A 17,213-nucleotide genomic window follows, 5' to 3' on the forward strand; every position below is an offset into this window, starting at 1 on the left:
AAAGGAGACTCAGAGGTGACCTTATCACTCTCTACAACTTCCTGAAAGGAGGTTGTAGTCAGGTGGGGGTTGGTCTCTTTCTCCAGGCAGCAACTGACAGAACGAGAGGACACAGTCTTAAGCTGTGCCAAGGGTTGGATATTTGGAATTTTTTTTTTTTACAGAAAGGGTGATAAAGTACTGGAATGGTCTGCCCAAGGAGGTGGTGGAGTCACCTGGATCACACATCCCTGGATGTGTTTTAAAAAAGACTGGATGTGGCACTTGCTGCCATGGTTTAGTTGAGGTATTAGGGCTGGGTTGGACTCAGTTTTGGAGATCTCTTCCAACCTAGTCATTCTGTGATTCACATGAAAGCTGTAGAGTTTCCATCTCTAGGGGGTTTTTAAGACAATGTTAGGCAAATATCTGTCATGAGCCATTTTGTTAAGGTAATGCACTCCTGAGCAAGCAAAATGTACCATACTGATCTCTATCATCAGTTTTCTACCTTTCAGCACTGGATTTTCTCATAAAAGCAATTTTTAGAGATACAAAAATATAGGAACGAAATGACAAGTGAAACACATTCACATTATTTCTCATTTGTCAAAACTACATAGCTGTGCCTGTGAATCTGAGCATTCTAATCCTAAATAGTGAAAAATCATACTCACAACCAGCTCTTGAAATATTGTACATCTCATGAAAATTTAACCTGCACACACTAAAGGAAAAGCAAATAGAGAAGTAGCAGCATTGACCTGAAAAAAAGAGTGTTTTTATGTAACATTACATACTCACAAACAGTCTTTTATTCCCTTTCACACAAAATTCTCTCTTTAAGTTCTCCTTGAAGAAGACCCACAAAAGATCTTTTGAGGTAACAATTGCAAAAAAGCATGGGTAACTGTATTCAGTTCCTCAGAACCTGACTTCAGTGTCTCAGGACCTGCCTTCAATATTAAGAGATTTTTGATATGTGCCTGGAACTTCATACTGGTGTTTCCACAAAGCTCAGATCTCATTATGGAGATGAGGCCGCACAAGTAGTGGAGTATTTGCTGTTTGGGAGAACAGGTACAAAATCTTAGGTAGTAGTGATGATTCTGCCTAGACATCATTGTAACGGGTAAAACATGGTACAGACAAGAATTCCAGGCTGCAAAATTGTCCCCAACACTCTATTTCATATGATCCACAATAAAACTGCAAGGATTTCTAAAAGACTTTGGATCTCTTTAGGTAGTAACAAATAGCATTTACAAATCCATCTCTTGAAACTTGCGAAGAAGTGCATCATGTTCTCAAAGGGAATAAAAGAATTGAGACAACCAACCTTAAAAACTCTCTGAGTCAAACAGTTTTCAATTTTACTTTTGGAATCTTTTTTTAGATTAGGATATCAAGTCAGTAAATGAAGCATGAGCCATAAACCAGCTGAATATTACAGACGCCTGGTGAAATAAATCTTTTTCTTTCTACTATAACACCACATTCCAGTATCTTCTATTTCAACATGATGTTCCCACTTTCTTTTGTTTGTTGGTTACCCACCATCATACCACCAATGCAAGTAATTAGAACATTGTCTTTTCAGACAAGAAATTCCAGGACACATATAGATAAGAATTTCTAGTTTTCTGCCACTGGTTTTAACACCTGTTTTCTCACTGGGCACTTTTAATGAGCCATTATGTCCAAAGATTAAGGACAATTGTGAAGTATAACACAGGACATTTCCTTAACATTTGCAGTAAGAAAGCAACTGCATTTTGTACGTATTTCCTATTACCATCTTCTTCCATTAATAGCAGGAAAGACAGTAAGTTACAAGGATCTCAAGGATGCTACTACAGGCCTCAGAAATTGAACTAGCAAACACATGAACAACCTTTCAGCTGGTCACCATTCATTTATCTGAGTCTTTCATCATTCAAATATAAACCAGAGGTCTCCCACCTGTCCTGGATTCAATGGATCGAAATGTTACAAAAAAATTCTGCAAGGAATTATGATGTAACTTTATTAGGATCTTACACTGTGCACCTGATTTAAGATGTTAAATTAGGACTAGTCTCAAGATGCATTCTTGTCTCACATGGAGAAAACAGTTTGTGCATTAGCTTATAATATAAACACAAATATAAATCATGCCTATTGAATGTATTGATAGGTACATTTATGAAATCTTACTGCTGGATTGTTCAGGTAACATACCTCAGCAAAGGTGTGGCATGCTTTATCTTGGTTCATCCACCTTTAAGGATACAGACACTTACTTCCCTAAGCTAGTACCCACATTTTCTTCTTTCTTCTGAGCTGGGCAAGAGTGACACATTGTGCTATCTTTAAATTATTATTTACACTTTGTGCTATTAAGAAGGACAACTTCTCTCATATGCAGACAGCTTTTCCAAATATTAAAATTTAGTCAACTAACATCGTGGTAGACATATCACCTTGGGTCCAAACAGCTATTTTATAGGGCACAATTTCTACATAACTATTACTACCTCCCTAAAATACACAGGTGTCTGGTTCCTCGAGCAAAATCTACAACCCTGAGGTAGATGCCAAGGGCCCATGTATAAGAGCAGGGAATCCACAGCATGGGGTTCACATAAGTGAGCCTGCTGAGCTGAAATCTGCCCATGTTAGCTGACAAAAAAATGCAATAGCAAGAGTTTAGCTCAAATCCCTCCTCTCCTCTAGGCTTAGAGGTCTCACTCCATTTGACAGGGAGACACCTCCACCTCACATTTTCCTGAGAACACAGACACAAAGGGCCAAAGCATGTAGGCTCCTAATTCCTGCTTAAGCCCTTAAAACACCAACTAAAGTCAGTAGAATCTCAGGATTTAAATTGGAGATTAAGAGCTGAATCATCTTTAGGGATTGATCCTCTCTTTCAAAAGCCAACAACTTTCTTTTTTTTTCCCCGGTTCCACTAGACAGCAGAGAAAGAAACAGCTTCTTCCTTTTGTGCAACAGCCCAATCATTAAATGTGTTCTGACACACTGAGCACCCAGATCACTCCTCCACTTTTGAGGATTCACACTGCCATTTCCCTGGCCACCATCCCAACAATCAAAGCAAACTCATCTGCAGGTGAAGTATGAAGCACCTTAAGTTTGCTCACAAAAGGGATTCATCAGGAGACAGTGAGATTTTCCTTGTAAGGCAAACAGTCAAGATATCTGCTAAGGCAAACAGAAAACTGACAGCTGGTCTCTAACAACAGAACTGTGTATTTTCTTTAGCCTATGCTTGCTTTGATACCTTGCAGAAGCATTTCTGTACACAAGAAAAACTTAAAATATTTTCTCCTCTTCATACAGCATCTTACTCAACTACACTCCAACTTTTACAGAACACAAAAAGTTTGGTCCTAAAAGGACTCTGAGCTCCTTCATCCGCTTGAGAAATAAAAACAGAGATTGTTTAGCTGAGGACCCTAAAAACTTTTGCAGAAGTTTGGAGTTGTTTTAAAAATCCAGACCCACATGATTCAAAACAGTGATGATGAGGGGAAGGAGTATAAAACATAACTGAGAATTACCTAATTCCAACTTCCCCATCAGGAAGCTGTCATTAGAAAATGTCCTCTTATGACTTTAATCATAATTTCTTCTTATATAATACATTCCCACTTTAAAACAATTTTCTGACCTCAAGAGCAGTCTATCATGACTTGTAAATTCAAGCCAACATTCAATGAGCCAGACTATCACCTGAGATGTGAAGATTATTATCATTTGAAGCCGTAATAAATCTCAGGTAACTTGATTCAAGTCTGCCTTACTGACTTACAAGAGTCATGCTCGTGGAGTGTTTGCTTAATTTTTTTTTCACTGCTTAATGTCTGCAGTGGCCAATTATACCCTTAAGTATAGTTTTCTTTTGTGAAAACATAATCTACTTTACCTACTTTGCAAACAGCAGAGGTGGGATTTTTATCTGTTGGTTGTGAGCATTGGTCCTGCCCCTATGGCAGCGGACAAGTCTCTAGATCATTATGCTTTGTGAAGTTGATTCCTGGTACCCTTGGAGACTCATTCCTGGGATCCAGCACATGGGGAACTGTGGCAACCCAACAATCAAGTGCTGCTTGTGTGGGCTGACACTGAACTCTGCTTCCACTGCAAGTGGAATTTAAGGAGCCCACAGGGAGACCAGGAAGCTTTTTCAGTAACTTTGAACAATAAGACATTAAAAAAGTAATATCAATGCACATATATAAAAAAAAATTATAAAAGGATCAGGAAAGTATCCATATTCTCTTTTAATTCTTTGTAATTAGCTCTTCATCTGTCACACCACACTGACCCAGAGGCATCAAGGCAAGCACAGTCAAAATCTGAATATTTAAGTATTCACTTCTAGTTCTAGTGCCAGTAACCGAAACTACTGTCCTAAGCTTTGGAGAAAACATATGGTGATCGCAGGATGCAGCAAAGTGCTCAGAAATCTCAGCAAAAATCAAGAAGCCTATTGGAAAACTAAAAAGTGATGGAGTCTACACAGCTAACCTCTCCAAACAAGTAACAAGAATCAACCCCACAGCCTGGAGTTTGCTCAAATCATCAAATTTGAAAGGACATTTAGGAAAAAAACAGGACTGGCACCTTTTGGAAGGAAAGATATTTTTAGTAAATGAGAATTCAGTAAGCCATGCATGAGCAACCCAGCTTTGCCCAAATAATGCAGCCTCTTAGTAGAACAAAATACCAGGAAGGAACAAACAAAAAAATCCAAGTATGTCCTGTATGAGTACATGCCACAGAGTTCAAGTGCGCTTATTGCCTCCTGAATGCACAGTTTGGCTAGTGCAGTTTTGATAGCATTCCTATTGTATGCTTTTCATGCAAAAAATTAATTACTTCTATATGTCAGGCATCATAAGCCCCACTGCACTAAAATGAGGTTTTGTTTGTTTGTTCCTCTGATGTTTTAATTATTGCAACATGATTACACCAGACTAAACAACAGCCTAAAGGTACAGATGTAGCTAACATCTAAAATAAACTCATGTATAAATATGCATGAGCACACACACAGCTATGGACGATGCTTCTTTCCATAAACATAATCAAAGCTTAGAATACTTTTGTGTACCTTCATGTTATTAAGAGACTTCAAAATTGGTCCTAATCACAACAAAGTGGCTTCCAGGTAAAGAAAAAACATCACTCATTCTTTTACAGGGGTAAATACGTTATGAGGGAAACAAAGGACACTTGGTGAGAGGTACTTGCAGTCATTAAATGGAAATGCACAGCACAAACTGTGAAGAACAATGACTGATCATACTGTATCATTTATCCTCATCCTTACATCTCGTTACTCACATGATACTTCAAGACAACCTTGATGGTTAAATATTAACCATAGAATCATTTAAACACAGAAAGACCTTTAGGATCATCGAGTCCAACTGCTTAGACGACCAATACATATCAAAATAGTAACCTCCAGATGACAAGTTCTTGCCTTCTATCTATGAATAAGTGAATTTAGAAAGTTGGGGGCGGGGAGAAAAAAAGCTATTTAAAGGACTAAACTCTCCAACTTTTCCACTTCAGAAAGAATTTTGCTACCCAGATATGGACAGATCAATTATCAAAACAAGTAGGATTGTGAAGCTGCAATTTAAAGACAGAGAGTGCCCAAAAAAAGTAATGCCTCATCTTATTCTGTAAGGAATTGAAGGTTTGATTTCTATGAGTTATGACCATTGAAAAACCCTGTCCAAAAATATAATACAGTAATGAATATAATACAATAATTCTCAGTAATGAAGAGATACACCAATTGCAGTAGAGTTAGACTAGATCCAAAGTTATTTTACTACTTGTATTATTATTGCTAATAATATTGGGGCATCATGTGATACTACACAAGACTGTCAAGCCATAACCTATGGAATAGGCTCTGGGAAAGGAGTAGGAAGAATTTCTGTTTACACAAGAGAGTAGTTAGAATACCTGGAGTTTTGTCTACTGGAGGATGATGAGCAACCCTCCATTTACAGGTCAGGATTAGTGAAAATAGAGTGTTAAAGCTGAAAGGGACATAATTTCAAACAAAATTCCTTCCCACTCTCGAGCAGGAATATCAAAGAACAGTATCTGATACTGCTGCACTTACAACATTCCAAACTCAGACTATCCTCTGTATCTCCAGTTTACCTGATTATGCAGTTTTCCATCCTACAAAACAAAATATTTCCTACTGTATCTTTCAAGAAATAACAATGCCAGCTTTCATGCTTAGTTGTAGGATACTTATTCTTATGTCACAATGTTGGGGATTATGTGTCTATTTTGTGTTTTATTTTGATTTGTTTTTAATTCTGGCTTGCCTGTGGAATTTTTACCCATTAGTTGTGGGGGGGGAAGGGGGGGAACACCTAACTGTGGGTACTTGAGAAGACAAAGAGGGCCCGGGGGAAGGAAGGGAGCAAGAAAAGGGGAGGGCAGGGACAGTTTGGCGGGTTTTCTTCAGCTTCAGAGAAGAACACTTTGGGCTCGGAGCTCTTGCGGTGGGGAGAAGAGAATTTTGCCATCACCCAGATGGAGCTGCTGCTTTCTCTCCTTCTTCCCTCTTTGTTGGGTGGCCTTGCACCCCCTGTCCTGCCGGGACGTGTGACAGTGCCAGGCACCGCCGCGGAACTGCTGATACACCTCAGCCACCAGCCCAGGATCTCAGCTCATCCCTGCTGTTCCAGCTGAGTGTTCCTCAGAGCCCTGCAGGAGCACCTGGACTGACTGCCTGAGGGAGTTTGTGAAGCAAAGCCTCTCCTCCATCCCTTCCCATCTCGGCCGAGAAAGCTGTCACGGGTACCCTGGTTCTGTTTTCTTGTTAACGCTGTAGTTATTGTTGTTTGTTTGTTTGCCTTGTTATACATACTAGTAAAGAACTGTTATTCCTATCCCCAGATCTCTGCCTGAGAGTCCCTTGACTTCAGAATTATAATAATTCAGAAGGAGGGGGGGTCTACATTTTTCCATTCCAAGGGTGGCTCCTGCCCTCCCTAGCAGACACCTGTCTTCCAAAACCAAGACACACAACAAAATAATTTCAGTATCATCTCTTTAGAAAACATTCTTTTCCAAGACTGAAACCACGAAATTGTACCAATCAACCAAAGTTTTTCTTCACAAATTTATTTTTCCAGCTAATTAATTTGAAAAGAGAATAGACAGATCATGTTCTCTGTATCTTAAACCAGACTGAGGATATAAGGCCCTTGTCCCAGCTCTCCAGTCTCAGAAGGACGATTTCAGTCTCTTTTTTCTTTTGAAGGATAAGGTGTTATCATCTGTAACAGGAACTCAACACAAATTCAAATAAAGAAAATAATTTACTATAAAATCAGTTCATTTTCCCTCGAGATTTCTGATTTTCATGTAGTTTCTGATTTTGGCATTTTCTGGATGTCTCAGGTTTTCTAAATTTCACAGTTCTTGAGAATTCTATATGCCTAGAGATTCCACAGGGGTGAGAATAAGGCTGTGAAGAAAATAAGGGAGAATTTACCTGGTTTAGTAGTGATATTGCAGGAAGAGTTCCCAAGCCAGTCAGTTCAGATTTAATTATAATACAGGAGAAAGTACCAGGGAATGATTTATATTCAAAGGGGATTATGGCTAACACTAAGCTGTTTACAAAATCAATGGGATCCCAGCACAAAACAGATACAGCTCAGGGGGAATACACATTGATTAGATTCCCGTGTCCAAGATGCAGTCCTCTTTTCCATGTTCCTCATTAATTCATTTCAAGATTTATGTGAATTGCAAAATAGATGTTCCAAGCTGTAGCGAACACCAGTTATTTATTTTGTGTTAAATAAGAAAAAAAAATTTTGTTCATCAAAACTAAAATTCATTTGCCTCCTAACATTTAATGAGAGAGGATGGTTCAGCTTACCTCCAAATTCATCATCTACTCCACATTATTGAATATCCAATAATGCCAATACTGATGAAGAAACGACTGGCACAATCTGTTAGCTCTCAGACTGAGCTGACAATTTTTTTGTGACAATGAGTCACAAACCTAGGTACTCCTGACAACCAAAAAACAGTGTTTGGTAAAAGCTCTACATCTTCATAGTATTCAGTGTTCTGTAGCCTTTTATGTAAAATTAGCAAGGTCCTAATTGCTAAAAAGGACGTTGTTGCACTGCAGCTCCAGTTGCCTACCAGTCACAAGGGAGGTCATGTTTTAGCCCAATTTGATATTGTTGTTTGTACAGAAAAATCATCAGATGAAAACCACGCACAGTGGCAGTGTCAGGCTCTGAACTGATTTTCATAGAAAACAGCAACTGAAAATTGTGCCTTACATTCTTCCACAAACTGGATGCACTTCAGATTGCCACTGACCTTTTCACAATAGCACTGATTGAGCTAACTAGACTGAAAGTTGAAAAGCAAATAAAGTCACCAAAGGGGTAATGGGTTAAAAAACCTCCAGAACAGAGTAGAAGGCCTGACCTTCAAAGGTTAATGTTACTAGTGCCAAAGTAAATGCAGGAAACCTTTCATGATTAGAACAGTGGTTCTTAAATAGACATTATATAATTCCAGTGAAACAAAGTGCTTAACCGAAAAATAACTCACATGCATGAACCTGGCCCTCCATGACTGGTATCTTAAAAGACTAAACCAGCTGAATTGGTTACACAGATTCCAATTTTTAGCAATGATCTTTATCTTCCCACAGGCTTGCCCGGTTTTCCATTTTGTCAGTTAAGTGACAATACAAGTACAGCAAAATTCCTCTTGCCTAAGAATCTTGCAGTGGAAAACAATGTCCATATTCTAGGAGTAAGGAAGAGTTTTGTGGAGAAAAACTAATCACGATCATTCCTACTCCTGGAGGTGAGAATGCATCAACAACAAGCTGCCATGGCATCCTCATATATGCCAACTAACAACACAGTCCAGACACTGGGGAGCACTGAATCAGCTCCGCACAAAACTGTATTTTACTGCCTTATGGATAGGGGACTCAAAGTTAGGAAACAAAACACTCAGTGATCTTCTCCTGAGGGAACAGACAAAGTGTGAATGGCAACAGCTACTCCTCGAACACCCGCCACGATGGCAGGTCAAACTTCATGACCTCCTCCCTGGGAAGCAGAAGCACCAGTAGGGACTGTGTCCTGGCACCAGCACATGGCAAGCAGAAGGAGCATGTGGCCAACCTGCACCATGGAGGTTTGCTGCCCCAGGAAACCACCTGCTGTGTCTATGCCTAGAGCCAGCCCCAAGGCAGATGGGTATTCTTCAATGCAAACTCTTTGCAAGTTAGATGTTCTCAGTTTTTGCAAAACACAGCATATCTTGGAGCTAACACTTACTCATACTCAAATCTGAAAATGTGTATTCATATAACCATCTCAGCACTAATAACCACCAAGATGTACAGACACAGCCTCTGGTGAAAGCTTAAAGGGAAAATATGAGTCCTAAGAGACAGGGAAATAAAATAATAAAACAAAAATGAGAAGTAAACAATCCTAAGGAAGATGAGAGACAAAAAGGAGTTTGCATTTTTGCATTGTCAATTTTATCCCAATTACTTTCAAGCACTTTCTTAAGCTTGTAAGTGGAGAGAATATAATTTTCTACTATTAAAAAACACATTGATCCCTACAGGGACATGTTATATGCCTCATGCATATAAGGCATACACAGCTTCAGCAAGTGGGTTCAGGACAATATATAAACACAATGCAAGATACAAACAATGCAAATATCTTCAACAGAAGCAATAAAAAATTAGGTTAATATAATGCAACTAATCAGAAAATATCCATAGCAGGAAGGAAAACTAAGATTCTAATTTAGAAATTAAATTTAAAATTTCAAAGAAAGTCATGAGGATAGACACTGAAAAATTTTCTAGTGAACACCCAAAGAGTATTTTGAAATTTATCCTATAGGCATGAACAACAGATATACCAACTGGAAAAATGAGAAGGTATCTTTTTTGGAAAAAAACACTGAGTACTAAAAATATTATAATGAGTCAGCAAATCAACAGGAAACTAACATCAATATAAGGATTACCTTTGTAGATGCTGTACATTTGTACTGATTTCAATTATTTAAATCAAAGTCTCACTCTTTTTTATAACTCTTTTTACCAGCCTCCAAAAAGATACAGGTACACAGAAGCAGATCATTAAATAGGGGTAGATGTATTAGAAAAATACATTTTTAAGTATTTTTTAAGAGGCAGCTACCTGCCTAAATGAAATGGATTTGTCTGTCAAAAATCATACAGACTAAGAGGAATTCTCTTTCTAAAAATTAAATATGTACATGAATATTGTATAGAATGTCTGCCCTCAGCTGTCAATAACATTTAGAAAATAAAACTGGAAAAAACCCCAACAACTTATTTCTTGCTATGTAAGCATTTTGATTACTTTTCTACACTTACTTCAGCTGCCTTTGTGTTATTATTGTGCTATTCTTTATAAAATACCTGCATCCAGTAAACTTCACAATACCCTGGAAAAACAAAAAAGGATGCTACTACCACTATTATTCCAGTTTCCAGGTAGTAAACCAAATGAAACAAACCTGCCCAGATACACACCACTAAACACACAGATCTTACATACAAGTTGGCCCAGATTTCTCTTCTTACTAGAATGATGCAAGTGGAAAAAAAGCAGCCTTATTTTTAGTTTCAATTCAAATACATGTCCTCATGCAACACAATAACGTTGTTGTTTTGTTTAAATAAATCTATAAATATATTTCCATAAATGAACTTCATTAAAAAACCCCAACTAGCTGAATTTTTATAATAAAACTTAATACAAATACATTAAAGAAATATGGCTATATATATTAAATTTGTTGTCTAAAATTGTCTAAATATATAAAAGTTGTTATATGCCAGTGTATCCCTGCTGCATCTGGATAATGTCAAAAACTCAATGACTTTTAATAAATTCAGAATAGACTGCCCTTAACACAGACATAGCTTGTAACAGTAGCATACAACTCAATTCCACATTATCTGAAGAGAAACCATAAGGAGAACTGCTGGTCAAGGATGAAAAATATGCATACTGAAATACTAAAAAAAGAGTAGAGAGCAAACCAAATAGCAATGTCCAAGGTTAACAATAATGCCTTTTCCAATAATTTCTGTGCTTTGCTTTTCACATGCATATTAACTTTGGATACCTTTGGATAATTTTGGTTAATGACCAAAGTCCTTTACTAAATTTTGCAGGTAAAAATGTAATGTGTCAGTATAAACTGACATTTGTCATGGGTTTAGAGACTCTTGTACTTTTAGAACCAATTTTGTTTACCTTCTACTGGAAAAAATATATTTTCACATAAAGGAAAAGACAATAGCTTTAATAATTATTATTACTGGAGCAGCCTCCAGCTATGCTATCACCAAGGGCAAGACATACTTGCTATTAAAAATAACTTTAAAAAATATTTTTATAATAAGCCAAATTATATCTTTCATTTGGTTTTGGTGTTTTGTTTGTTGAGGTTTTTTCTACTAAAGGATAAAATCCTCATTTCCTTCAGTAGCTTCAAAAACAAAAAAATCCATAAAAACTGTCCAGAAAAAGGAGCGATTGTTTCGTTTATTGTGCTTTTTTGTTTTCTTTTGCAACTAACTACAGGTAGAGTAAATAATTTAAGATTAATCATACAATTGGCCAACACAGAATATCTGCTAGATGCCCTTTTCTGGATGCAGCAAAGCTACTGTATTTTGACTTATATTATAAAGCCTGGGCACTGTAAGTTTCCTGCCCCCCCAAAGCCATCACCTTTTATTTTCATCTCCTCTGTAAAGGTGTCACTCTCGTCATCTGTTACCTTCTCCCAGGGTGGGGTGCTGTGGCTCTACAGCCAGGCAAAGTGCCACAGTGTCCTCAGGGTCACTACCTACTTCTGGCTCTGTGTCTCCTCAGGAAGCACCACAGCCTCAGACATACTTGTACCCAAGCAGCTAAAATTGCTTAAGAGCATTTTAAAAATTTTTCTTTGAGACACCGTGACAATGAGAACAGCTCCCAAGGAGTTTCATGCTATTTTTTCCCAAGATTTGTAACACCTATACACAAGCCTGAACAAAGTGATTTTCTACACTCACTTCACTGCATCTGTTACCTCTGGTCTCTACATTCTCTAGCCTTAGATCAGAGTCCTCCACATCCTTCCTATGGGTTTCCCCAGCAAATCATGTTTTTATTCTTATGTTCTCAAAATTGAGGGAGGTGGAGGGTGTTCTTTTCAGTCTTTAATAGATCCTGCTGCAGAACGAGTGCATTTGTTTCCCTCTTCTGACCCACCCATGCCAACATTTAGGCAGCCTCAAAAACAGATCTGTTGCTCAACTATTGCCAGCACAGACTTTGAAGCAGGCAGATGACATCATTTACAACATGCAATTTTACAGTCTGAATCAAGTCCAATCCAACATTTTATCTGTAAACTGGCTGTGAGAACTTCCATTTGGAAAAGGGACTCCATAGCCCCAGATCATTCTTTGAGAGTAATAGAGAGACAGAATGACCACCAAACCCACACATCAAATTTCTTCAAAGTAGATGAAAAAAATGTTCAGTGCCAGAATTTAAAAGACATTCTCTTTTTCTCATTTCAAGACATTAAACAGTGCAAAATAATTGCCATCTCTGCAAACCCAAGCACTGCAAAAGGTAACCAGGTAACCACAGAAACTCAACAACATCTAAAAGGACCCTTCAGTGCTTTTGATGCAGGTCAAGATGACAGAATCAGAAAAAAATTTGGTTGGAAGTTAAATGGAGGTTTTCTGTGCCAACTCCCTTTTGAACTTCACAGGTCACTGGGAGAGATGCAGCTGTCAGACCCCAGGTAACTAAAGGCTGTTGTGTTGCAATGGGAAAACTCCATTCCCCATATATACATAAACACTTACATGTACACGTCATTTTTTTTAACTATTCTAGTTATGCTCCAGATTTTTGAAAAAGCCCAACTTCAGCACCTCAACCCTTAGGTTTTGAGAGCTAAGGGCACCATTTTTAGCAACTTGTATAAAAGCCCTGTTAGTGGCTTCCATCCAAGCCCAAGGAAAACCTCCTCATTATATACAAACATTTCGCAGTATTTTTCAGTCCAGTTCAAACACAAGCAAACGTCTTCATCACTAGAAGAACAGTGCTGATTTTTTCTTTCCTTTGTAGCCAAATGTTTAATGCAAGCACTTATCTGGTTTAAGCCACCAAAATTCCACAAAAAACTCTTTCAAATGTCTCCCCTTTTCATTGATGTCAGCAGGAATGTGATATGAGCTATACTGTATGATAATTTGAAAAAATAATTTTGGGAATATCAGAAAAAATACAAGGACTTAATGAGTAAAGACAAGCAAAATCTCTTTCTGTTGACAGGGTGTAGGACATACACACCCCCACTGACTGCATGGATTTCTCCCTCTTTCACTGTTGGAACAGCTATGGGGACAAGTTGCTGTAAAGGTGTAGCAGGACGCACTGCCTGGAGTGGAGGTAAAACAACTGGAACAATGTCCAATTTACAGAGCTGTCTGTGGCAGAAGAAGGGGCCTCTTGCTGCTTTTGGTGTTGAATAATGCTGAAACCAGCCTGACTCATCAACCCTGAAGTTCAACCTCCTGACAGGGAGGTGAAGATGTGGCAGACTTGGTAAAGTACCTGATAAAGGAACCAACAATGATACCACTGGTAACTAGAGATGCTGGGCTGACACAGCTGGCCAGGACACATGACTGACAGTCACTTCATATTATAAAAGCCCAATCCCACTCTTTAATGGCAAGGTCTTCTAACACATCCCTCCTTGGAGTTCATGCAGAATCCCCCCTTGAGTAGGGACATCCTGGTGAGTAAGCAAAAGAGATGTGCCCGCAGTCGTTGGTATGGGTGAATAACATCAATCTCTACTGAATAATTGCTTTTGCTAACTTTAATATAATACCATCAGTATGCTTCAAAAACACTGCGTTACACTATATTAGTAGTCACAGCTACCTTTACTGTGTAGGAAATAATTCAGATTAGCATCTTTTAGTCTAAGCACTATCATGATAAATCATTTATTTTTATATCAATATATATATATGTGTATGGTTTGCCACCCTTAACCCCATGGAACAAAGTTATATTAAGGTTCAATTACATCTACACAATCCTTTGGACTCAAACCTCTGACCAAGTCTGATGCTAAGCTTGGATCCAGGTGCATTGAGAACTCCTTTCTGAGAAAGAGTTTAGAAAGCAAGGGGGGCTTTTCTGTACCTCCTGAGTAAACAGGAGGGTTTCTAATAAACTTGGTCTGAAGCTCCTTTTCTGCACACAACAAAGGGTCATTACAGTGAAAAGGAACATGCAATAGCCTTTTTTTCTCCTACTGGTCAGCTTTTAAGTCAGATTCTACTATGATTAACAGCCAGCAACACGACACTGGGTTTTCGTTAACCCATCTATCAAATTATATCCTGTACAATTCAGGAGAATGCAACCCTAACATGTAAGAACATTTATTGATTTGGGGACACAAGATCCCTAATCTCTTCATGTGAACAAAAATCTCAAGATCCTCAGAGCAGAATTTTCATTGCCATCCTGAAGGGGTGATGATGGTTTTTTCCCTTTAATAGCAATGATTATGATTTGTTCAAATGCGAGTTACTCACACTGTAAGAACTGACAGTTGCAAGCCTGAATTCCTTGGGAGCCATAATTATTTATGACACTTTATTACAACAATACGAAAACATATGGTTACCTTATTAGAAATTAAAATTTATTTTCATATAAATCTCACCATGACATTATACCAATAGAACTAAAGTTACTCCAGGGAATGGCAAGTAATTCCACTTTCCAGGTTTCTGTAGCTAGAATATGATTTTGAACTAAGTAACTTGTAAATATAAAAGCAGCTTTAATAACAGAAATAATCTATCTACAGCCATATAAGGCAGAAGCATCACCTTCCAACAAACTCTTGAATCTTCTTAGGATAAAAATTATAGTATTTCACTTAAAATCTTTCTGTCCACTGGCAAGAATATAATCTCTGCCTTGAATTTACCACCAAACAATGAACTTAAGAGGGAAAGGGTCTATTTTGGTTTTAGTTCTGTCTCCTCCACTAGCACAAGTTCTGATTCCTCATAGCACAAGGAATCAGCAGTCTCATTTATTAAAGTCCATATATCCATAACAGCAGGACACCTGCCTTTTGATCATGTTATAATAGAGGAATTTGAGTTCATGTGATCCTTAAGGGTATAATTTTAGATAAAAAGTCTCTCTCTATGGAAACAGTAGGCAGGACAAACATACTATTTGTATTATATCACCAGAACAAGTGACTTTCACTGATAAATAGGATTACCTACATAGTAGAAGATTAAATTTGACACCGTTAGGTAACTGAAATCTTAAAAAGTAGGTCAACAAGTGTTGACTTCACCTTTCAAAGAAAAGGTGACCTTTTAAAAAAGCAACCTGGCTTCAAGTTTATAAAAGGCAGGCAGAGGAGTTGTTTGGGAGTTTTGGCATTGCAGGGGTGGTTTTGGGTTTTGCTTTGTAAATATCCATGAAGACTTTGTTCCAACTGAAACACTGCCATTAACGTTGTCTTTAATGTCAGAGGTGAAGATATGACTTTAACACTTTTAGATTCTTCTCCTGCCCTCCCCTTTTCTATGGATTTCGCATAGAGAAAAAAATCAGTGCATTTACCATCAGTATTTGTCCCAGCTCCTGAAATTCATGAAATGTATGCACAGGTCTGTATAGGTATATGTATCTGTATCCTCACACCTATGCACAGAATATAAGTTTATCATAGCACACAGAACAATATCTGCAGGAAACAGACATCCTGTAATGCAGGTTTTCTGAAAATACAGCAAGCAGAAGGATTATCATTAAAAGCTGATCCAGAAGTCAAGTCAATGGACAGCCATCCAAAACCACAGCTGAACATCACTGCTACACAGTGGCTTATATGGTACCACATAATGTCACCTCTCAAGCCACAGTGTGGCGAAATTACAACAGCTGCAGTGAAATCACTACAGCAGAACAGATATAAAAATATCACCTTATTTTATAGAGCAAGAAAAATACCACCTGTGAGAACTCAGTGGATTGCCAGCAGACCTCTACTAGCTACTGGTCTAATCTCAAGCAGAGAAGAAACTCTCAGCAGCCTCTCTCAGAGCTATCACTTCTGTGGGTGTTTTCCACTTTTTTTTCTAGATGCTAAACTACCACAAGCATGCTGACAGTTATGTCCTTGCATTTGGAACTACATCATTAATCTAAAAAGGTTACTTTTTCCTGATGACTGCAATAATGGGGAAAAAAACAACCCATTGTCTTCTTCTGTGTGTCGCAATTTTTTTTCTAAGTGACCTTCAGAAAACAAACATTTTCTGACAAAACACACACTAATGGACCTTCAGAACAGGTATTTTCAATATATTTACATATCTATCCTTCTGTAATGAATTTCCTGAATACATGTGGTACCAAGTTCAAAGGAAAAGAAACTGAAAGCAAGAAAGACCACTGTATGTGTCTAGAAGGTACTTGCAAATTACAAGGAAATTAAATATGGTTTTATTTTTACAATACCTAGCAACAAAAACCTGAGATTTCAAGTACACCAAGCAGACATTCTGCCAGGCCCCCATGCTGCATGCTTGGATCCACGCTCAGTGGAAAATGAGCACTCGGTCTTCTCCCTAAGCTTTCATTTGTCTTTATTTCATCTTCTCAAAATCTGCCAAGCCCAGTAAAATTATCATAACTCTTCCTCAGAGCATGAAGTAGGCAGATTTTATGAATTTGGCCAGCATTTCAGAACTTATGTGACATTTTTTTGAAATGAGCAATTTGTTAACAACAGATTAAATAACATTTTCGGAGCACAGAAGGGAAAAAGCAACTGAGTCATGTTCCTTCTGAAAGTCATGTGTGCATCTAGAGAATTCTATCAAGTTCAAAAATGGAATGAATTTTCACAAATATCATTCTTTAAGCTGATGTAACAACACTAAGGTGAGGGTCAGGTCATACAAGAATCATCCTAGAAAGCATACTTAAGTACACACGGAAAGAAAACAACACAGTCATGAAATAAGGATACTCATCTTGCAGGTCCACTTTAGTCAGTGAATCTTTTCA

At 37.9% G+C, this 17,213-nt stretch overlaps 1 protein-coding gene across 3 annotated transcripts in view; it reads right to left on the reverse strand.

The window, feature by feature from the left end:
• NELL1 (neural EGFL like 1) overlaps window positions 1–17,213 on the reverse strand; it is a 333,120-nt gene that overhangs the window by 220,643 nt on the left and 95,264 nt on the right. The window lies entirely within an intron of this gene.

Source organism: Parus major, chromosome 5 (assembly GCF_001522545.3).
Source record: "Parus major isolate Abel chromosome 5, Parus_major1.1, whole genome shotgun sequence".
NCBI lineage: Eukaryota > Metazoa > Chordata > Aves > Passeriformes > Paridae > Parus > Parus major.